Source organism: Elgaria multicarinata, chromosome 2, assembly GCF_023053635.1.
Source record: "Elgaria multicarinata webbii isolate HBS135686 ecotype San Diego chromosome 2, rElgMul1.1.pri, whole genome shotgun sequence".
NCBI lineage: Eukaryota > Metazoa > Chordata > Lepidosauria > Squamata > Anguidae > Elgaria > Elgaria multicarinata.
The window spans coordinates 116,237,565-116,262,776 of record NC_086172.1 but is presented as its reverse complement, the minus strand read 5'-3'; the positions used below and the strand labels follow the sequence as shown (position 1 = coordinate 116,262,776).

General features: G+C 40.1%; 1 protein-coding gene across 6 annotated transcripts in view; it reads left to right on the top strand.

Annotated features, from left to right (window-relative positions):
• Positions 1-25,212, top strand: part of LRRC4C (leucine rich repeat containing 4C) — an 858,040-nt gene that overhangs the window by 727,175 nt on the left and 105,653 nt on the right. The window lies entirely within an intron of this gene.

The following is a 25,212-nucleotide window of genomic DNA, read 5'->3' as shown; positions in this document are numbered from 1 at the left end:
TTCATTAAATAATGCTACTGGCATAACAATACATGTGCAGAGAGTTCCTGCTGATGTTGTTGTAGCTTCTCATGGGAGTAGTGATTACAACTGAGGCCAAGTGTTGAGCATGGTTGTATACATCAGGAGGTATTCATAAGTGCAATATTTCTTCTTTTGCTTGTTGAGGATTTCACTATATCAATTTAATAAATGGTTGACAAGGGTAGATGAGGCCAAATCTAATACTGACACCATCATACTACAAAAGATCCTTGAAAAAGTTCTGCACTGCTTCTCCTTGCTGGTTATTAGACTAATGTTGCTTAAGGTGATTTTTTGGGTTCCTCTGCTGCCCTCTAGTGCATGTCAGAATACACGGTGGAGGAACAGTTTGCTTCCCAGCTGAGGTCTGATTTTATGGCAGACATTATCTCACATCCAATGAGGCTTTTAAAAATTTTGAAAGCAGGTGAAAAACTGAATGTTGTCCATCCCAGGATCAGAGAATTACAGCCTTTATGAAATGTTACTTTTTAATATATTTTTGGCTTTCCTTCTCAATACTGAAGGATAATACGGAATTTCTGAAGTGTCAAGCTCCACTGCAGACGTTGATGTCTTTTTAAAAAAAATTGTAAAAAATCAACAACTGTCGTAGTATACCTGAAGGGTCACACACACACACACACACACACACACACACACACACACACACACACCATACAGCATGTAAATACAAACCATCAAATTAATGGGAAAGTGTCCTATGGTTTCTGTTCTATGTGTTTTGTAGCAAAAATAAATAAATAAATAAAAGGCCAAGCCAGTTTTCTTGTGGATTTCAAGGAAACAAAGTTTGCTGGATGTTTCCTAGGGCTCCCTACATTGCTGTATGCAAAATTAATTATCTGGGTCAAAGCCCCCAGCTCTATGCTAGTCTTATCTAGTGATTTGATAGGGCTCAGAGAAAGCAAGTACAGTAGCTGCTAGTGATGGATGAGCTCTCCATGTCTTCATTTTGAATTGGGTTTAGTAAACCAAGCTATTTTCTCATGCTCAAAGAAAAAATAGCTCTTTTAAAAACACAACTCCTTCGTTTAACTCCAGTCATACCCCAATGATGTTGTCTTGGAAACAATGGAGTCCACACACCATAAACAAATCCTATGAGCTTCTTCAGCCTGCACCCCCTCCCCCAAGAGTCTTTACATTTTTCCTGCCTCACCATCCCAAATCTTTCCCCAGCTACTTGGAAGTGGCTTTAATCAGATTTTGCTGGAGTATTTGTCCTTCCCTTCCTGAACCTTTGAAAGCAGCAATGGCAGAATTTCAAGTGCTAGGACCCCAAGAACTATAATTTTCCCAAGGTGCTTTAGTATGGATACTAGATACTGTTCATGTAAAGAGCCCAGTGATATGTGGTTTCTGCCATTTCCCCCTCTTAACCTTGTTGCTCTTGGCCCTCCCAGCAGTAAGCCATTTCATATTTGGATCTGGTTACCTTAAATACTGCCTTCTCTCAGACAGATTTGCCTGAGTTTTGAGAACTTTCTTTGAGGTCTTGCTCATTATGCCTTCATGAAATGAGTGGGAGTTGGGGTTTCTTAGTTGTGATGTTGGAGTTCTAGTATACCACCCCATTCAGCTTTCTACTCACTACTTCTTTTTGACAGAATACAGTGGTGTAGGGCTTATTACTTGAGATCTACCAGACCGATTTTGCTCATATTTGTTTTAAAATGAGGCTTGAGCAGTGTAGACATGCAGAAATTTTTGAAAGTTCAAAAAAGTTCAAAGCTTCATCTTTAATAGCCAATCGGTATGTTTTCATGCCCTGGCCAGGAGCCTGAGGCAGTCAGGGAACTACAGTTCCCATGCAGTTCTGCAGGCATGTAGGGAGGAAAACACAATGGCAGGGATGGAGGAAAGGTCTTGGGCTTTGCAAGTCAAGCCCACTTTCAAAGCAGCCATATTGGTGTCAGGGATGATGGTGGAGGCAACAGTGAACACTCTGAGGCAAAGGCAATGGAGGAAAAGCAGCCCTAAGTAAAAGCCAGGTTTTAAAATGTGGGGAAGAGGGAAGGAGGTGAGCTTGAGGCCTGAGGGGAAGAAATGAATGTCATTCAGAGATGACTGGTATGAGGAAGTGAGGGCCAAATATCATTTGCGCTGAAGGAAAATAATCTCCAGACAACTTCTGGAGGACTGACATAGCAGCAGTTAAGGAGCAGTACGCTTTGCCCTCAGACTGCTAGCACCCATGGTAACATGGGCTTTATAATAGTTCTATAGAAAACAAGATGGCAGCCTTCTTTAGTGGCAGGCATGAATAATGTAACATCATTCCAAGGGGTATTCAGGGGAAAACAAAATGGTGGCCATCAGCTGCCACCACCATCCCTGCAAAAATGCGGCCCACTTTTGCAGTCAATAAAGAGATCCACAAAATTAAGGGAGGGATTTCAGCCCAACTATTGTGTTATATTTCCTTTTCATTTGCTTTTGTTTTGTGAAATCACTTTGAAAGCTTTTCAGACCTCCTTAATTGTTTACACTGTTAAGTACTCAGCAGTTTGTTACTACTGATGATTCTTCTTTCCTTGCATATCTTCATGGATATTTTAAAAGCAAAGGGTGACATTCATGATAACTTGCAAATTGTGATGGAAGCTTCTTAGGCCCAGTGCTAGAATTAAAATAGTTCCCTGCAGTTAAAGAACTAAAAATAAAGGAGCAGTGTTTTGCATGCCAGAGCTGAATCACATGTCCTAGGCAGACGACACTTGTGGTGAGTTTAGGAATTCGCTACTTCCACTAGGGCATTTTTTATTGAACAGACTAAATTGAATGAGTCAGTTCTGTGGCTCTCTAGGAATTTTCAATAAAATAATTGACAGATGATTTGCAAAACATCCCCCACTGCTAAGCATTAGATCAAGAAATATCAATGAGTAGTTTATTCCACAAACAAGTTGAAAAGATGTACTTTGTTTTGTTTATGTCAATGAGTGAGACTAATACAGACATAACTGGTTTGGGGACCGTCTTCTTAATATTTAATTGCTTAGAAGACAAAGTTGCATTATTTATTTACTGAAATGTGCATTCCTGTCATTGAGTTGTGCTTGCTGGGAAATACTAAGTTTCTCTGTTCTATTGGAACACAGTTTTGCACTGGTGGATTTATGCCTGTGGAACATTACCCAGGGGACAAAATGGGCAAAGTTAGGGCTATGGCAGAGACAAGTAGAACTTAGCTGGTAGTAGCCAGTGTTTGCTCAGTGGTCAGTCCCACACGCAATAAGTGTGTAACTTTGGTGGAGTCAACAAAGAACCCAACATAACTTTCTCCATCAGTGTCTAGCCACATTCAAGTGTAAGACTTTGTCTAACTAAGATCCAATCAACAAATAGTACCAGAGGTTTTATATCAAGAGGTGGAGTGCAGATCTTTATTATTATTATAAAATTAATATAATGCCACATAGCTGAAGCTCTCTTGGCAGATAATAATAATAATAATAATAATAATAATAATAATAATAATAATAATTTATTTCTTATCCACCTCTCCACTTGGATTGAGGAGGTTCACAAAAGATAAGAAACATTACCCTGCCCCAATACAAGTTGAAATTCTGTTGACGGGAAAGTTGCTCAAAGAGAACAAATGGAACATATGGGATGGGGGAGGAAGAAAGGAAAGAAGGAAGGAAGGAAGGAAGGAATGGCCAGGGCCATCAACAAAGAGAGAGGATCAGGTGAATAATGTTTCTCTAAGAGCTTTTACAGGTGCTCTACTGTAGGATAAACACCCACCAGAAATGTCAACTCAACTAAGGAAACTGGGACAGCAAAGAAAAGGCATTCCACACAGGTAAGCAAAGGAGGGGCTTACCAGGGAGGGGAGACTTAAGCCTCAAAATATGACTCCTGAACATCCTCCATTCCTCCCCAAGCACCACAACACATCCAGAGCACACAAACATCTACGGACACAGAACATATCTTCATCTCTTCCCATACCCCAATATGGAAACAATATTATTTCAATGCTCATTCACTCTATAAACTATAGCACTATTTCCCGCATAGGGGACAAAGGGTAAATAACCACTGTGCAGAAAAAAATGCATTGTTGTACATGGACACACACTCACACACCTAGGTAAGCTCTCACCATGCACTAGTTAAGGCTATGGGTAGCACAGCCACTTTGTTGATAAATATCAAAACAATTCTTAACTGTTTGCTACCATTGGCAAAAACTGTGGTGTATTTTTCCTTGCAGGCTCAGTGTCAGAACCAGAGAACATGGATGGAACAGAGCAAGCAGTAAACACATCCTAATGCAACTCCCTACATTGGATGACTGAGGGCCTTGCTAGAACTACCTCAGAATCCATGTGGGAGGAGCAGCCAGCCTGCTCTAGAAGTAGTGCGAGCTGTCTCTCCTTTCCACACGTCAGACGCGACAGGGAAAGGAAAGCCCCGTTGTGTCCTCCATTTTTAAAAAAAATTTAAAGGGGCCATGTGTGCAGGAGCGCACCAATGAAAAGGTAAGTCGTTTTTTAAAAAAACTAAAGGGTTCCTCGCTCCCCCTGCCCCCAATTCCCCCCAATGTCTGATGCCCCCTGCTCACCCCCCCCGCTCGCTTTCCCATCTGCTCACCCCCCGCTCACCAAGTCCGATGCCCCCTCCACCACCACCCTGGCCGTGATCTCCCCACCCTGGTTCCGCTTTCCCCTCATCTCTCCGGCCGGGTCTGTTCTTCCCCCCTGGCCCCCATCTCCCCCCCCCTGTGATTCCCTCACCCTTGGCCCGAAGGGCACAGCACTCCTATGGAGCGCTGTGCCCAGTGTGCGGCTTCTTCCAGCTACTCACGAATAAACTGCGTAGCCGGGAAAAGCGTGGTTACCAGCTAGACTTTCCACAGCCCCGGGCTCAGCCCCGGGCTCAGCCCGGGGCTGCGGAAAAAACGGGCCACAAGTGGATCCAACTATCCTGGGTCAAGGGAGGGTTTAGTCCGGCCTGATCCCAGGATCTCCTGTGCATCTGCACACACAGCAGGGAGCCCGGGTTTCAGCCCGGGCTAAACCCTCGTCTAGCAACGGCCTGAGTATCATCTTCATGTTAATTTAGCTTACTTACATCAGGAGAGGGGGATACCAGTCAGAAATTGGGAGTGGGGCTGGAGGAGTATACAGAATGGAAGAGTACCTGGGTTACAGCATTACTTTTCAAGCCCATAGTTGGCACTCCAAAGGAGTACCGCGTTGTATGACCTGTTGTTACGTTTGCTACCAGCTCTTTATTACTCTCTCTATCTCTCTGTTGTTTCTCAACAGTCAACCAAGTTTTCACAAAAGCAAGGATATGCCTTCACCCCCAGTGCCATGCAAATTACATGCGACAATGACCAATGGGAAATCAGCTGTTCTGGTTTCCACCTTTTACATCCCTGGGTCCCCCTTCCTCTCAAAAGGCCAGGACAGGTGGAGTGTGCAGTACCCAGCATATGGATATAGAGATGTGGAAAGCTGCACCTATTATTCTACTACCAAGCATCTTGCAGAAGCATACAGACCCTACAAAAACAAAGGACAGGGAACTCCATGTTTCTGTGTGATATGGTCAGCACTCACTCTACATGTCTTGTATATAATTCAATAAAGGCTGTGACTGTTTCACCTGAGTTTCCATTCTCCTAGTTGTTATTTGTTAAGGAAAACATTTTTCCTTGTTACTCTTCAGATGTCTTCAGAATAGAACATACACCATGCCACGGCAGACCGTCTGTATCTTGACTATGGTTCCCCCGCCCCCAGAGTTGATGGAGTACAATGGCACAATGGCACAATAACTCAATATTATATGGTGTTTTACTGATATCTGTCAAAACATATACAAAAATACCATTGATGAATCCACATGTACAATCGCATCAAGGATCCTCCCCCACCCCATGTCCACTCCATTATTTTATCAATGCGCAGATGCATGCCAGTAATGCAGAGGGGGAGAAAAAAGCATGAGTGAGTGGGAAGTTGTGTTAAAGTGTGCATGTTCAATAATGGAAGCTTCTTATTGCTTTGGATTTAGCAGCTCAAAAACCAGGAGCGAAGTCTTCAAATGAGGAGAATCTCAGATGCTTGACCCTCCATGCTTGCTTGACCTGACACTAAAAAGCTAGCCCACATGAAACACCTTGCATCAGAAAAAATGCAGGATAGCTTGTGATTGAGGTTGTCTCCAGAAATATACAGTTCCACATATCAAAGGCATCTGTATTATAGATGGGTGAAACTGTCAGTTTTCCAGTCTTCCACATTCTTTTAAAAAATATATCAAATTCTTTATTTCCTAAATATGAGTTTTGCAAATGTTGGTAAAGTACCAAACTGAAATGAAATTCTCACCCATCTGACCAGCCAAATGCAATAAGCATAGCCATTTCCACCATGATATAACTGCCATCATGTAGATGTTAATGATGAGGAGCCTGTCAGCATGAACAGGGTTTATTTATTTATTTAATGCATTTTTATACTGCCCAATAGTTGAAGCTCTCTGGGCAGTTTACAAAAATTAAAACCATAGAAACCATTCAAAATATAAAACAAACAGTATAAAAGCATAATGTAAAATACATTATAAAAACAAAGCCAGGATAAAATCAAGCAGCAATGCAGAAATTAATACCGATTTAAAATACAAATTTAAAACAGCAAAGTTAAAATTAATTTCATAGACTGATAAAATGCTGAGAAAATAAGAGTTTTCACCTGGTGTCTAAAAGAGTATAGTGTAGGTGAACCTCTTTAGGGAGCTCATTCTACAGTCAGGGTGCCATAGCAGAGAAGGCCCTCCTCCTGGTAGCCACCTGCCTCATTTCCTTTGGCTGGGGCTCACAGGGACCCTGGATTTTTTAAAAGCAAAGCACTCAAAGCCCTGGGCTGGGCTAGATGAATTTCTCCCAGTCTTCAGTATTATCCAGGCCTTCGCAAATTTTGCTAAATTCTTATGAAAACTATACTGAATCTCACACTATTGCCCCACTCGTGCTCTTCGCTCCTCAGATGCCATGTTTCTCGCCTGCCCAAGGGTCTCTACTTCCCTTGCTCGGCTTCGTCCATTTTCTTCCGCTGCCCCTTACGCCTGGAACGCTCTTCCAGAACATTTGAGAACTACAAGTTCAACCGCAGCTTTTAAAGCTCAGCTAAAAACTTTTCTTTTTCCTAAAGCTTTTAAAACTTGATTTTGTTCTGACTTATACTGTTAGTTTTACCCTACCCAGTGCCTGTTTACCCTACCCTGTGCCTGTTTGCATTCTCTTCCCCTCCTTATTGTTTTATTATGATTTTATTAGAATGTAAGCCTATGCGGCAGGGTCTTGCTATTTACTGTTTTACTCTGTACAGCACCATGTACATTGATGGTGCTATATAAAATAATAATAATAATAATAATAATAATAATAATAATAATAAATTCTCAACCATCTCTAATCTGCATGGAACTTTCCCACAAATTCTTACAAGACCTCAGGCACTCACAATTCAAGAAACCACAATGTGACATGAAGAGTTGACTGAGTTATGCAGTTTTTAAGATGCCCTGAATATGGCCACGTACAAATGAGCTGATGATTGATCCCTTAGATACAATATGTAAAATGAAGAACAATAAAAACATGTTATTTGGATAGATACCCACCTCACATTCCATATATAATACATAAGCATTTGGCATTTTCCTCATTATTTTGAACAAAAGAAAACATATAACCACTAAAGGCGCAATCCTTTTTTTATATAACTTGAACAACAACAAGAACACTTATAATTACTAAAGGCACAATCCTTTGAGGATAGTTGGCAGCCTTCAAACTCCTAGGCTGCTGAGTATCAATGCAGGCCGCCTGGAGGGAGGAGGCAATCTTCACTTTTTCTCTCCAGCTGCCCTCCATTTTTGTTAGATTGGCAATTACGCCCCTCTAGTGGCAGCACTTTGGAGCAGGAGGGAAGAAGGTTGTGCTCGTATGGTCACAGCTCCAGTCTCCACCCTTCCTCGCGTCTCTGGGATCAAGGAGGGGAGGAGTGCAGAGATGTAGCCAGAACCACACTGGGGAAGGGGGAGCACAATTGCTGGGCTCCAAAGTCACAGCCCTGTTTCTGACCTCGGAGCCTAGAAACGGAACAGTCCTTGATGCTGTATATCAAGCAACAGTTCGTCACTTTAAACCTTGTCCTCCAACAGAGTGTGAGAGAAAAATGAATCTTACTAGGTATATCAAGTATTTATGTTTCGCTTTCAAGTGACGCCCCTGCCCCTGCTAGAGTTAAGATGATATGGTTTTCTGCTAATATTAGATTTTGTATAAAGTCATAGAGCTCAAGGGGAACCAACCGGTCCTATCCCCTCTCCTAAGGCAAAAATATTATATGCCTGAAGCATCCCTAACATATTCTATAACACCTGTAGGCACTTTTTTTTAAAAAAAACCCAAACCTTTCTGATCTAATAGTCAGAAGGTTTTGGCTCATGTTTAATTTAAATCTCCTACCCTGTGATTCAAAACCCTTGTTTCCTGTCCTTTCCCCAGTTGTTGTTTTTATCCCTTATCTATCTGGTATATCATTAAACATTTGGCAATGGCTTATAATAAGTGTCTTAATTTTTCTAAACTATGCTGTAAATAGGCAGTATCTTTGACCTCTCCTGTTATTATTTGTCCTCCACATTTCCTATCACGCTCATAATTTCCCACTAGATAATTTCCATCTATCTCTGTCGGTTAAAAAATATTAAACTAAAAACAGTCCGTTAGATGATGCTTTGCAAAAAAAAATCCAGCTTTGCATTCTTTTTTTATCACAACTTTTTCCTCACCTCTGAATGAACAATGGCCATTTGTTTGAATTTGTTATCAATCTTTGAATGACAGAGAGTAGCTTTTCGTGGAAGAGTGAATGTGATGTCTCATTTGTGGGCATGCAAGCACCCTACGCTTTATGGGAGTCACTTTTTAAAGCCACTTACAAAATGTGCCTTGTCGTATAGCGTAGGGAATGCTTTGCTATGAAAAAAGAATGGGTAAAAGATGCTACACACAGTTACATGGCTTCTCTCAGTCATGACTGTATCCTTTATCTCTATACGGAGCTATGGTGATGGCTCACAAATTTGCAAAACAAACAAACGTGGCACTTGACCCTCAGTTAAAGAAGAAATGGAGAGTGGAATCCAACCTACTTCCTCTTCCAACGGAAGGCTTCCATCTGGGCCAGCGTCAAGGGTAGGCATGCTAGGCTCCTGCCCAGGGGCCAGTAGGGGCCCACTGACAGGAGCCCCCTGGAGTTGCTCCCCCTCTTGACCATTGCAACTGCTTGTTCATCTGCCTCTCACTCTGGCTCAGGCAACAGTGGTAGTGAGAACGAGATGCCACTGTCTACTTTCTCACTGGCTTTCTACTTAGGGGTCAATCCTAATGCAAGTGTTTTAGGCCTTAGAACATTTGTGAGAATGGATGGGTCATGAAAAGAAGGATGTAGAATGTTTGAATTGTTCGTCTTTAATATAGTACAAAGAAAAATCCTGGACTGTGCCTGACATAAAGAAATACTGCATAGCTCTCAATATGATTGGCAGAAACAACTGAGACCTTACCATTCATGTCTTCTGCAAATGAAAAGTTGGTTCTTGTTGCAAAGAAAGGAACAAGTATTCTGTTAAAAGGTCGTTGTTCTGATAAAAATGAATGCCTTCCTATGTGACAGAAATAACAACATTCACGTTTAGAAGGAATACATTCAAGAATGTAATTGATTTCAAGACATTTATGATTTCTCTTCATTGGGTTCAAAACGAATGATAAAAGAAGCTCACTCAGTTTCACACTTCCATACTGGTCAATTAACAGAGATACCTTATGCATGTCTACTAAAAATCCAGTCTTACTGAGATCAATGGGACTTACTCCCAGGTAAACGTTTATAGGATTGCAGCCTAAACCTTTCTTTTGGGAATAAATAAAATGTTTACATTTGTAAAGTTTGCAAATCCTTTCTTTTTATTTTTGTCTTAACTGATATGATGATCATTTTGTAACTTTGCATATCTGTCTCATCGCCAGTAAATACAGTAACTGTGCACTATCTTTAAATGTTCCCTGTATTCCCAGTAGTTATACAGTATGTCACTGCACATGTTGATCACTGTAGTGCTGCTGTATAATCCCAGAGGAAGATAAAACAGAGCTGTTTCTGGTAGACAACTGGTTGCCCACTGTGTGAACAGAATGCTGGAGTGAATGGATCCTCATTCTGATCCAGCATGGCTGTTCATATGTTTATATATTCTTATCTTCATAAGCACACTTCAGGCATTCAAAGCATCTGTAGGCGCTAGAACCCTGATTTTTCAAGGTTCTAAATTGTGTGAGGGGCTTCCACAACCAGTCATCCTCTTCATATGGAGGGTGAGAAGAACATGGACCTGGGGGGGTGGGGGGATAGGGGCTGGAGAAGCAGGGATGCTCCAGCTCCCTGAAATTCTCCAAACTTTACTTCAGTGCTCAATTCAGCGCTCTCCCATTCTCACCTGTGACCTGTTTTGTTTTGGTTTTTTGGTTAATTTACATTTTTTTTAGAAGTATGCACCTTGACCCATTGACTAAAGCATGAAAATGCACCATTTAAAATGCACCACTTTCAAAATGCACCATTTAAAGTGTCCATTTTCAGAAGTGAGCAAAAATGCATTCTTTTCTGCCATAAAAAGCATGAAAAAGTGAATATTTAAAAGGGTGCATTTTTAAATGCTCACTTTGAAAAACGAACAGTTTAAATTGTGCATTTTGAAGGTTGTGCATTTTAAAAAGTGCACACTTTAAAAAAGTGTTCCTGTTCTAGAGTTCCTCTTCTAGAGTACAAATGAAATTGGAAAGATTGTTGTTGTTGTTTTCTTAATATGGAGCATAGTGATTTATTCTATATCAGCATTGTACTCCTGTTGAAAAAAAATACCCCTGATTTCTGGAAGGATTACAAACTAGGGATGTGGATGGAAATTCCTGCCTTGGACTAAATGGGATGTTGGGCTTTTCCAAATCTATGATATTTTCAGTACAGGTTGAATTTGTGCATTCTAAGTGAGATGTCTACGTCATCAGCCAGCTCATGTTGCAGGAAGATGGAAAAGCTAGCACAACATGGAGAAGATTAGGCTGCAATTCATCTCCATCATGTGCTAGCATTTCAGGTATGGAGAGTTTTTGACCGGGGTAGAGCATTCAGACATTCACACTCATTCTGAATTGAACCAAACCTAGCAGGACTGTGTCATATCCCCCACCCCCGCATCTGAATATTTGAACTGTCTCTGATATTCATTGTCTAGATTAGTTCAGAAGATAGAAATTCATCTTGGCTGAGCTGAATTACTCAATACAAACTGGGGGGGAAATCAATCAGGAGCATGTCTGTGTTATTCATTAGTATTTAGAGGAAAAGGAAGAGGACGAGAACAGAGGAAGAGCAGAAATATGATGGAATAGAGATGAGTCCTTTTCTTGTCTGTGACTGAGTTGTTGATTAACTTCCCATTCCCCTATACCAGAGAGAGAGAGAGAGAGAGAGAGAGAGAGAACACCACATCTGGTGTTCTGAATGTACCCTTCTCAAAGTAAAGGGCATACTGCTTAGCAAACCTTCTGCCTGGATTCCAGAAATAGCGTATGAACTTTTAAGCAGAAAGATAATATATAGATGCATCCTATGAGGTTATAAGTAAAGGATGCTTTATCTCTTTGAGGTACAGAGTGTTTGAAACATAACAAAAAAGAAAGAGGAGGTGGATGTCTTATCATGGCATTACTATGAAGCCTGAGGGGACAGGTAGATGGTGCGATTAGGAATAACAAGAATTCCAACTGAAGGTTGAAATGTTCAGGTTCCAGTCTCTTCTACTCTGTAAATCAGAGTATTTCTGTCTTTGTCCTTGCAACAGTTCAGGTTATTAGGAGCCAGAGGCAAGTTAGGCAATACAGCTGCAGAAGGCCATTTCATGTGTTTGCATCTTGCTTCACAAGTCTTTAATCTAGGTAACATTTTCATTATTATTATTTATAGGATTTACATATACTGCTCCCTGTTCGGAATTTTAGAGTGATGGACAAAATAAAATAGAATAAAAACAGAATAAAAACATATTAAAAGTACATTTTTTAAAAAAGAAACGGAGTGCAAATTAAACTACGGCTGGTCATTAAGGGAAAGCTTCCTGGAACAATGATGTTTTCAGGAAACGCTGTAAGGAATGCAAAGTTAGTGCCTGCCTGACTTCCTGAAGCGGAGAATTCCATAGGAGGGGGTGGGGGCACCACACTGAAGGCTCTTCTCCTGGAAGTAAAATTCATACTTCAAATGAAATTAAGTAGAATGGAGGAATGAGATAGACGTGGAGGTGTAACGTTTATTGGGTGGTGTTGTGCCAAATGTGTCTATCCACTATTTTGGCCATTCTCATTCAATTTGATAGTAAAGATTTGACATTTTGACAACTAGTTGGCCATGCAGGGCCATTGTAGCAAGATTAATAGCAAGATAATTAGCTATGAGTGTTCAAATCAAACATATTATTAAGGTTACCCAAGTGGTATCTGAACCTATAGATTTGTCTAGGCATTGGGAATGCTTCAGGAGTGGGATAAATTTCTCACCAAAGCTTTGGATTGGCCAATTCAAAGGTATTCTTTCAAGTTCATCAACGAGGTGGTAGCATGGTAACCAGGCCGGCATTTGAACGTCTTTGTAGTTACTAGGGACAATTAAATAGAGGAAGCATGTGCACAAAAAGGTGTTTGGTAAGTACATTTGAAAAATATGCACAACCATGCTTTATGCAAGGGGTGAATGATGTGTACAGTTGATGTGTACATTTGGGGGGGGGAATGTGCACAAAAGGATGCACAATTTGTCTACATGTGAAATAGCAGCAAAGCTCGCAATTCAATAAGGACATGTCACAGAAGAAGTTTTGAGGTGGAAGTTGGAGAACCTCAAGGAGCTCAGGTTTTACTTAATTGCTCATCCCTAGAAAAATGTGGATATTTCCAGGAATTCTGTCCCACTTCCTGCACTTTGTGCTACCAAAGCTACAGCAAGGGTTATTTGGGTTGGACTGTAACCTTTGGTTAGTTTATCGCTTGTTCTAGCATGGTGTTTGAGAGTAGTTGGTTTGGTGGGGAGGGAAACCTTGAAAAAACTGTAAAGTTTATTTATTTATTTTTAAAAAACATTTGTATCCCACCATATTATCACTGGGATCTCAGGGCAGCGTACAGATAAAATCAGAACAATATAAATATAAATAATTTACACAGCTAAAAATGTATGAAATTGTTAACAAATTAAAACCATTTATTTTTTTTAAAAAGCAATAAAACAGTTTTAATCAATTAAAGCTATGTGTAACCATGGAGAATTTAGCCCTCAAAGGCTTTCATAAAAAGCCGTGTTTTAACTAGGTGCCAAAAAGAAATCAGTGTTGGGCCTCCAAGGGGAAGGTACTCCACAAGTGGGGTGCCACAACAGAGAAGGCCCTCTCCCACCTCTCACCATAATGTATGTCTCACGTTGGTGGGACACAGAGGAGGGCTCCTTTAACAGATCTCAAATCTCAGGCAAGCATATATAGGGAGAGGCTCTCCCTCAAGTACCGAGGTCCCAAGCTGTTTAGGGCTGTGTATGTCATTGCCAACACCTTGAATTCCGACCAGAAGCATTTATTATTATTATTAAATGTATTTATATCCCACCTTTTGCCTAATGCTGGGTCTCAAGGTATTACTCAGGGGTATGTTGCTGTTTTTTCTGAGTTTATTCAGGCTTTATATACTGTAGCCTCATCTCTTGAGGGTCCCTATTTAGTGTCTTCCAAGATATAGGTGCTTGGATTTGATCTAGTATAGAAATGCACCAAAAACATCATCATCATCATCATCATTATTATTATTATTATTATTATTATTATTATTATTATTATTATTATACACCCTACTTACATTTTGGTGGTTGTTTTTAAGCATATGCAATAGCAAGAACAAGAACATTACCAAAAGGAAAATAATTAGACCAGTGCGTCTCATTTCTTGGTGGGTTGTATACCTGGGAAAGAGCTGGTATTATTTGTCTGCAAGGAGGTAGATCAGTGGAATAGAGTGAGATTTGAATCTAGGTCATTACTCAGCCCTTAAGTCAGGAAAAAAACAAACTACCCTCTCCTTACCCCCCCCCCCCTTTCACGGTATCATCTGAGGAACTGTGTAACTTTCTGTAGTGCTGCCTGCACTTGCCACAGTGTGTGCTGATGTGAAGAATGACTGAATCTGTCAAGTTTGGTCAGTGTCAGTATCTCACATTTTCATTAATAAGTTTGTTCTCTCCCATTCTACTATCAGTTTGCAATCATCATCATCATCATCATCATCATCATCGTCATCATCACAGAAGAATGAATGAAAATATTCAATTATTTTTCAATGCATTTCTCCTAATATACACATTTTACAAACAATTTCCCCTAATATATGCATTTTAGAATGCTCTTTCATATATATATATATATTGTGTATATACACACACACACATATTTTTGTTTGCAATTTCCCCCCTTATATACTCTCCTTTTTTTGAAAAGAGAATTGTACTGGAAAATTCTGAGATGTGCGAAAACCATAGGATAACTGTGTTTCTGTTTGGGAATTAGTTTGATAATTGTCGATTAGGTCAGCTGACTATAAAATGTGAACCAAACAAAATCTCCCCGTCCCATCACTAACTGGAGCACACAAGTCCTAAATTCAGACAATGCTGTTCTTATTCCACCAAACCTCCTAAGTGACTTATATGGTATTTCTCCAGAAACTGTGGTTGGGAACGCAAAGCCAAAATGTTCTGATGTCGTCAGAGGGGCCAGCAGCCAAAATCATTCAAGCTAAGGTGAATTATTAATACAGAGGAAATTCTATTATATGTAGGCAATGAAACCAGGGTGAATTCCAAAGGCACAGACTTAATAGCATTGCACTCAAGGTCAGTGGTTAATGACTGTAAATCTGAAGTGCCTTGATTAGTAATTTCTTACTTCAAATACTCATCATGCATAATGGAATTGGGGTCTAATGCCATCAGTCGTTGGTGATGCGAAATTAAGGTGATATGTTCAGATTTGGGAGAATTAAAGTTTGCTAACTGAACCCTCCTTCAAATAGCTTGTTTTAAAACAACAACAACAACGTTTCCCCACTTTTTATGGCTGCAGTTACTTGACTTGACTTCATGTACTCCATCTGCCCACATGAAACAATGTAGTAGTTTGCATTGGATTCATGGTTTTTAAAATAGTTTGCTAGTTTATTTACTCTGCTTGAACAGTTTTCAGTATGGAGGATAACTGCATAGCCTTGTGGATACAAGAGGCTACACACATTCATTTCTAATCAATAAATGTGATTTTAACTTAGCTGTGTAGTTGCATGCATCACTACATCTGTCATTTATAAAGGCAACAATTCTGCTTCCTCCCAATTCAGTCCTGATTATATTAGAGTGCTTTTCACACTATTTGTGTATAGAATTGCTTTTTCTCCTATCCTTTATGCTTTATTCTTCTGTTAAAAAAAAATGTTTACCCATATTAGTGCTCACCTATGTCAGGAAAAAAAAAGAATGATGGATGGATGGATGGATAAATAAATAAATAAACAAACAAACATTGCTCCTTCCTGATCAGGAAGGACCAATATTTATTTATTTATGACCATTTCTAACCAGGCTTTCACCTCCCAAATGGGCCCCCAAGGTAACTTCCAGATCAAAATACAATTCAAAGTAATGAAATAGAAATAGATGAAATAGATCAATTAAATCATTAAAACATCCACATAAGAGGGCATAAAGCAACTAGATCAGTTTTAAAGAAAACCACATTATGACATGAGAAGGTTAAAAAATACTAAAGACACGGCAAAGAAGATGAAAAATATCTTTGCCACACTCATAAAACTCAAAAGAAAGGAGTTCTACAATATGGGTGTCAGTATCGCAAAGGACCTCCACAGCTTCCTTGGTATTAGAAGAGAAAGAGCTGAAAATTATCACCTGCAATCCTAAAGGTGTTGGGAAACACAGCATGATGGATAAAAAAATTAATAGGTTGGAACGTAAGATAAGGTCTTCATTATGCAGAACACCATGCAATGTCAGCAAATGTTTTGCTCTCTGTGTGTTTGTGTGTTCATTGATCACTACCTCTGAAGTGTGAAAAAAATGCTGACTTTTAGTAAAACCTATAGCTGGACTCTAATATGGTCAAAGTATCAACCTGAGTTTCAAATCTATACCTTTAAATCATCTGAAGTAGAAGGACATAGCTACAGCTGGGCTTCCACTTTCTCATCATCGCTAGGAATGAGCGAACTCACCACAAAGATGGATCTCATCTGGCAGGCCTACCCAGTCAAATGTTAAGATGTCTTAAAAGATTTTAAGATTTTAATAATGTATTTGGTTTATGTTTTTAATCAATTTTATGTATTTTAGATTTTTGTATTCAATGTTGTTCCCTGCCTTGATCCAGAGTGAGAGGCGGGTAAGAAGAAATAATAATAATAATAATAATAATAATAATAATAATAATAATAATACCTGATCTATCAGAGGCCCTAACTGCCCCCGCCATCCATCCCCACCCACTGGGCCATGCGAGCTTCCTTTGAAGCAGGACCCAACAAGCGCTCAGCAGCTGCCTGTCCTCACTTCAGAAATTATTCATTTCCCTCTGTTGTGTAAATAGAAGCTGTAATGCCATCATTTATGCAACAGGGGGAAATACATAATTTCCAGAACCTCCATTGTGGTGGACAGCTGCCAAGCACTGGATGGGCCTCATGGGCACTCAGAAAGCGAGTTACAAGCATGCTGCAGGCACCCAACTGGGTCTTTGGGGGCCAACGTGGGGGAGGACTCAGTTGGGAGCCAACAACTTCCCTACACTCCTCTTTAGCTTGTTGCAGCAAGCTGGTTTTTGGTTTTGTCCCAAGCAGGTAACTGCTTGGGAACTGGGTGGGTAAACTGAAGAGAACTGTGAAGGAACAAGGTGGGAGGGAGGCCTTTTCAGATCCTTGAAAGATGAGGGCATGACAATCTAAGGCCCTTTCTACACCATATGGGTGTAGAGGTAGGGAGGGGAGCGATCCCAAACTTACCTTCTTCCGGGATTGTCCCCCATGTCCAAATGCCAATGTGACATCTGGGATGGGAGGAGAGATGTCATACGAGTGGAGGTGGCCATTTAAAAAAAAACTGCAAGAGCTGAAGCGCACTCATGCTTCAGCTAAAGTTAAGGTAAAACAATATTTTTGAAAAAGCCCCAACCCCACTCCCCACCCCACCCCTGATGGCCCTGGACTCCCTCCGTCCTGTCTCCTTTCCTCTGATGACCCCCACTACTTGTGATGAAAAGGGAAGAAGCCAGGACGGGCACCCACACCGCCTGCGGTCTTCAGGATCATCTCGGGACTACAGGTAAAACCGGGATAACTGAGGCCTCAGTTATCCGAGGGAAATGAAAGGATCATTCTTCCCTGATCCCGTGATCCCCTGTGCATCCAAATGTTGCAGGGATGATCCCTGGAAAAATCCTAGGTGTAGAAAGGACCTTAGTGGGAGATAACATAATATAGGCAATAACCTAGTTCGAGTAGAATCTGCGGAACCTGCTTGAAGCTAAGTGGCTAACATTATGTAAGATTGTGGATTATGATTATGTAATTTCACCTCACTCCCCTGATTATTCTGGAATGACTGAAGTCATTCCAGAATCAGTATACAACAGTGGGGCAAGTTCACAACTAATGAAGCCCCAATTCACATATGAAACAGTGCATGCCTGATCCCTGAAGTCAATTACAGTTATGGTACACAGCATTATTTTGGACACATGTGCCTAAAGAATTAAGAAAATATGGGTGCCTTTAATGCTGGCACTTCAGGCATAGTAACAAAGAACGGGCATTTTCCCCACATATAAAAGACATTTTTCTCACATTATATTGGTTTATGTTACATATGTAATTCAGTTTACAGCATATATTAAAAAGTGAGATTGTGTGTGTGTAGATAGATAGATAGATAGATAGATAGATAGATAAAATTATTGGCTGTATTACAGCAGTATTTTGCAAAAAGGTATGCTAATAAACCAATATGATAAGATACTAAAAAGTTTAAATTTTACTTTACATCGAAAAAGTTGGGTGAGTGTTTTCAAACTAAAATGGTTAAGGAGCTTAGTTGCAATTTTGAAATTGCTAAAGTAAATAAAACTTCCCTGCTGCTTGTAGTTTTAGATGCTTTCACACTGTATCTAGGCTTTCCCATACTTTGAGTTTTGTAATGAATTATTGCTTACAATGGTAGATTGTTCTGTCAAAGAAGTATGTGTGTCATTGCCATTACTATATGGAATCTTGAGCAATGAAAGCCAGAGCTGTGAATCTAATGGAAATTATTCATAAGTGTCCCCTGATGGTCAGATGTTTGGAAGCAGAGGACTCTTTCTTTAGTCGTCCTGCCACTGTGAAATCCAGATGGCTACACTCTGCTGTATCATTTCAGCTATGAAGTTGCAGCTGTCTATGAATGTGTAGCAATATAAATGTTTTAGTGATGAACTGGTTGCTGTGAATTCACTCTTGGTAATTTCAGATGTTCTAAGACTTTTCAGAATGAACTGTATTCTTGGAGGGGGGAAAAATGCTACAGTTCTATTTGCTGGCCGCTTATAATGCTACAGTTCTATTTGCTGGCTGCTTTGGGTTTCTGAACATTGCCAGGCTCCCAATAGCAAGATATTTGTTTTTGTTTATACTGTACAACAGAGCTGTAGATGACACAAGGAAGGACCTGGACTGGCAGCCAATGATGTTGTAAAAGGACTGGCGTAATGTGATCTCACCGGCCAGTCCCTGTTAGTAAATGGGCTGCCCTGTTTTGTACCAGCTGAAGCTTCCGGACCGTTTTCAAAGGCAGCCCCATGTATAACACATTGCAGTAATCCAAACGAGAGGTTATCAGAGCATGGATAACTGTAGCTAGGCTATCTCTGACCAGATAAGGGCGTAGTTGGTATATCAACCTAAGCTGATAAAAGGTGCTCTTTGCCACTGAGTTCACCTGTGCCTCAAGTGACAGTTCTGGATCGAAGAGCACCCCCAAACTACGGACCGATCCTTTAGGGAGAGTGCAACCCCGTCCAGGACAGGGCAAACATCACCTCGCTGGACAGATGAACCACCCGCTCACAGTACCTCCGTCTTGTCTGGATTGAGTCTCAGTTTGTTAGCCCTCATCCAGTCCATTACCATGCCCAGGCACTGGTTCAGAACAGTCACTGCCTCACCTGGGTTTGATGAAAAGGAAAGGAAAGGAAAGTATCAACATGTAAGGAATTCTTGTTATCATAAAGTAATCAGGAGAATGTGATACTTTTTTTAAAAAAAGTAAGTCCAATGGTTTCTGTTGTGTTCAATTAGAGATATACCTTTGAGTCTGTTGCCATGAACAGGTATTGTGGAACAGGAAGTGTGGGGAAAAGAAATATAAGGAAGTAAAACTTATCTTTGTTGAATTCTGTTAATCATCCATTCCTTATCTTCTGACATTCCTAGAAGTTTCCCAGTTTTTTTCAAAAATTAAGTGTGTGTATCAACTCAGAAAAAATAGATGTATCAGAAATTAAATAGTTCTGCAGTAAAGAACAAAGTGTTTTGATTAAATGTTAATTTTTTTATTCTGTGTTATCCCAAAAAAGGCCTCTGTAGAATTTCACCCACAATTCAAAAAAAATATTTGACTTGTCCTTTATGTTAGCAGATGTACATTGGGTGATAGGAAATGAAATGACATTTGACATTTTCCCTGAAAAGTATTTATTTGCCTCATGCTTAGTTTTTTATAAGGTCACTTAGATGCCAGGGTGATGGGTGACCTTATAAAAAATATCATACAAATACCCCCAAACTGCCAAATGACACAACCATGTATCACAGAGTGATTCCTTTAGAGTAAGATAGGGATGTATGAAAAATTCGTTTTAGTTCGTTTTTGATAAGGATTTACGCCATTTGCATTTTCTGGACTGAACACATACTCTAGACACAATTTGCAGACATAGTCCATACATATCTATGCTTGCAATGTAATTCACAGGCACCGAAAAATGTGTTTGACAATGTGTGTATATTTACAAAAATGTGTCTAAAAAATATAAAAAATGTGCACTACTATGCTTTACTCAATGTGAGAACATGTAAATTTCAAAGATACACAAAACTGATGTGTATACTTGGAAAAAATAAGAACAAAAATACCCACAGTTTTTTTATGAGAAAAGAAAAAGAAAACACCCCACAATGCTTGCAATCTGATACAGTCTCAAATCAGAATGAACTTCAAGATCGAATTGGGAGAACTTTGATGAACTCAAGTTGTGTTGATTCATATATCCCTGATTAGCAATAGGGAACATGTGGCCTTCCAGATGTTGTTGGGCTCTAACTCCCATCATCCCTCACCACTGGATATGTTGGTTAGGGCTGATGGGATTTGCAGTCTGTTTTAGAGGATTTTCCAAAATGTTGGATTGAAATGTGTGAACATTAATAAGATAAACATAAGAAGATAAGAAAAGCCATGCTGGATCAGACCAAGGGTCCATCTATCCAGCATTCTGTTCAGACTGTAGCTAACCAGCTGTCAATGGAAAACCAAAGCAGGATATGGGTGAAACAGCACCCTCCAGCCCATATTCCCTGGCAACTAGTGTAAATAGGCATACTACCTCTGATAATGGAGGTAGCATATAGCTTTCAGGACTAGTAGCCATTGATAGCCTTCTCCTCCAGGAATTTGTCTAAGCCTCTTTTAAAGCCACCCAAATTGGTGGCCATCACTATGTCTTGTGGAACTGAATTCCATAGTTTAACTATGTGCTGTGTGAAGAAGTACTTCCTTTTATCTGTCCTGAATCTTCCACCAAACAGCTTCCTGTGAGGACCCCAGGTACTGGTATTATGAGAGAGGGAGAAAAATGACTCCCTATCCATGTTCTCCATGCAATGCATAATTTTGTACATCTCTTTCATGTCTCCCTTTACTCGTCATTTTTCCAATCTAAAGAATCCCAGCTGTTGTTACCTTACCTCATAGGGGAGATGCTCCAGCCTCTTGATCATCTTAGTTGCTATTTTCTGCACTTTTACTAGCTCTACAATATCTTTCTTTTCTTTGTTTCTTTCTTTTTTAGGTGTGGTGATCAGAACTGTACACACTATTTTAAGTGTGGCTGCATCATAGATTTATATAAGGGCAGTATGACATAGACAGTTTTATTCTCAATTACTTTCCTAATTATGCCTCACATGGAGTCCCCCCCTTTTTTTTTTACACTGGGTTGACATTTTCATCGAACTGTTCACCACAACCCCAAGATCTTTTTCTTGGTCAGCCACTGCTAGGTTAGATCCCATCAGACTATATTTGAATTTGGTGGGGGTTTTGCCTGGACAGGAGTTTTCTTTATTGAAAAAACAGGAAGCAGATTTTGGGTCAAGAAAGACATATTTTCTAGCATTATCTGCGTTGAGAACATGAACAAACCATTTCTGATATATGTTTCCTCACCTTCTTTGAGCCATTTGCCAAACTGCTATGAAATGTGGCCTGATTCATATATATATATATATATATATATATATATATATATATATATACACACACACACACACACACACACACACACACACACACACACACACACCACTTGATTACTGACTTGTAGCTAAAGGGAGGACCCTGAAGACCAAAGGATGCATTTCCTAAATTTGTGATAATATCTGGTACTGATAATCTGTACCACTTCAGTTGGGATGTGTCAAATTTTGAATGCTTCTGTTGTGATTTTTTAGAAAAGCCCCTACATGTGGAAAAATAGCACAACATCTTCCTGATGTGTAGGGTTTTATTGTTTGTTTGTTTGACTTCCCAGATTTTGAGGTTTGGGGATTTTTAAATATGTATTACTATTAAAAATATTTTTACCCAATCTGTAGGGAAAAAGTCTATTCTACTGCCTGTTTCTGCATATGTTGGTGAAGCTTCAAGTACCACAATTAAATTTCAAACTAATTTTTCATTATTAGTTATTTATTATAATTATTTTTAATTAGTTTATAACATGCACTTTTCAAATAATATGCATTCTCATGGTGTACAATTTGGAAAGGGCTGCAAGCCTCTTCTCTGCACCTCAATAGTCCTTTTTCCACAGGCAAAATTTACCTGTTTGGGCTGCCCTGTTGTCTTATACAGCGTAGTAGTATCTAAAGAAATTTGTGGAGTCACAGGCATATGTTGTACGCCTTTTTAAAATGAAGTGATATTAAGCTATTTATGTTTACATATCCAGCTGATAAAAAGGCTATCTACATTTGGTGTTTCTGCAATTGTACAATGCACTAGTCAGCTTGTTGCATGTGAACATTTCTGTATGAAAGCCAATATCTTTTATGAGAACTCTTTCTGTTCTGTGGTAATAATGGTCATGCTGTGAACAGGATAGGTTATAAATAGGGTTGCAACTGCAACCATTGGGTTTTTTGTCTACCCATTTGGTATTTTGGGTACAGGCTGTGCTGCATGTTTTGACTTTTTTCTCCCATAGAGTCTTGGCCTATGTGGGCTGTGGCTTGGTTCAGTTTCTTAAAGTTGGTTTACATGGCTTTTTAGTTATTTGTCAACATGGATTTACTGATAATCTATTGGACTAAAAAAAAAAATCATTCCCAATAGTTCCCACTGTAAACTTGTTTTCTATAATGGTTTCTAAATGCTTAATTCCTTGTAAACATGCAGGAAGGAAGCATGTAATATGTTAGTGCTGCGCCAAAAATCTTTTAAACATTTGTTTTTGACCAATCTCATGCGTTTTAATAGAATAGAAATTGCTTCTGAAAAGAAATGTAAGGGACAGAGATCTTGGAGAAATTCTCATGGATTGGGTTCAGGGTTCTTGTACTCATCTATGAAGGTGGTTCAAGGGTATGTCCTGCCTTTCATTGTATAATCATCTGACTGGCAGTCTTTGGCTTTAGCACTTAATAGCCCATGGGAAGACATCATGAGGTAATTCTGTCCATGAGAATTTTTCAGATCAGAGGGCCTCAGTCTGAAGAGGACAGCCTCATATATCCATAGGGGGGCTCCATGTGATTAAGAACCCTGATTAAGAGCCCCCATGAATACTGGGGGCTTTTCTCTTCAGACTGCTGCCCTCCACACATACAAGGTGAGGGATGTAGCAATGGTTAGAGGCACGGCTGGTACACTCCCTGTCCTCATACATTTGTTGAACCTGGTAAGAAAATGCCTGAAGAAGGCTTTTGTCTGTCTTTGGGCTCTCCTGCTAGAGTCAAGCCATTTTTGTTCTTGCTTTTGCATATGACAATCTGGATTATGGAAGGTTGGCCTGGGTCAGCCTGGTATTGCATATACGTGTATTTCTTTGAGCATTCAGAATAGCTGTACCTTGAATAGTTGAATAGTGTTTTCTGTTGTCTCCACCTCTATATTGCTGCTCTCTGGCAGAGAGGGTTCTGTTTACCACCAGGTTCTAACCCTAACCCTGGCCCAACTGAATTCTTCCCCTGACAGAGCTCCACCTCTGCAGCCTCATTGAGATACCAGAATTTGGTAAAGCCTAGTTACAAACTGAAATAATGTTAAGGGCTCACTCCTACCAACTACTCATCCCTACACTGTCAAGGGAGGGGAGTGCTGGTTCTTAGTTATATAACCCACTCTTTACTTCCATGCTTCACCCTCTTTTTCTCCCCATTATTACACACTACAACTCAGCCCATTATTTAACAAATAGCGGCGTGATATATGGTGAATGACATGGTCAATGTTTTTTAAAAAATGTATCACTGAAACTGTGTGTCAGAAGGAGGTTTTTTCATTTAAAACATGTGCATAGCTATACCTGTCTACTCTGAAACAATTTATATTGTGTTCAATGTAGTTTACTCCATTGCACTCTTTGGCCTCAGCTAGATGAGGGGGGATGGAGGGAGGTGATCTCGCTATTTTCTGATCGTGAGATCATCGTCCTGGTTCACACGCAGCGCCAACATCACGCCCACCATTTTGTTTTTGTTAAAGTGGCGGAGCGCATGAGCACGCGTGTGAAAATTGTATATATATATATTTTAAAATACCTACTTTTCCCCACTCACCCCACCCCACCCCCGATGGGCACAGAACTCCTGAGGAGCTCTGTGCCCCGTGCCTGGCTCCCAGCTCCTCGCGGTTACTTGTGAGGAGCCAGGACAAACTGTGACGCCTGGCCACAAGTTCTGTGGATTCGGGATCAGCCCAAGACCATGGAAAAAGCGGGCTATAACTGTAGGGCGATATCCTGGGCTAAGGGAGGGATCATCCCTCCCTGCTCCTGGGATGCCCTGTGTGTCATGTGAATGCACAGGGACAATCCTGGGGCGAACACCGAGATATCGACCCATCTAGCTATGGCCTCAGTTAAGCCCTGTTCAGGTGTTATGCTCAGAAAGTGTATATAACATGGGCAAGAGGTTATGTCACAAGGTTTGGAGGTGCAGGGGTGTGTGCTTGCATTCTCCTGAAAGTGAGTTGAAACCCCATGGGATTTGGAACCCTGATAAAGCAGACTCATCACTTGCATGGGGAGTTCTACTTGGAAAGGCTGGGAAGCGGTAGGACTTTGGGCATTCGTGCTCAGTGTATACAGCCCTATGTCCTTAGATATCTTTTTATAACCTGTTCAGCTGTAATGCCTGAATAGAGCTTGAATCAAATTGTTTTAATATGTTTTTTTATTATTATTATTTGTGACATTTATATACTACTGAATATAATAAAATCTCTCTGTGGCTCACAATATTAAAATACAATAATTAAAAAACAATATTAAAACACAACATTAAAAACACGTTCAACTATAGTAGTTCTGCCGCCCTTTAATTCTGTTTGCTCCATGTCATTACCTCAGTGTTATTTGTTCTTGTTTATTGTACAGACACATATTCGCTGTGTCTGTACAATATATACTAATATGATGCTGTTCATGAAA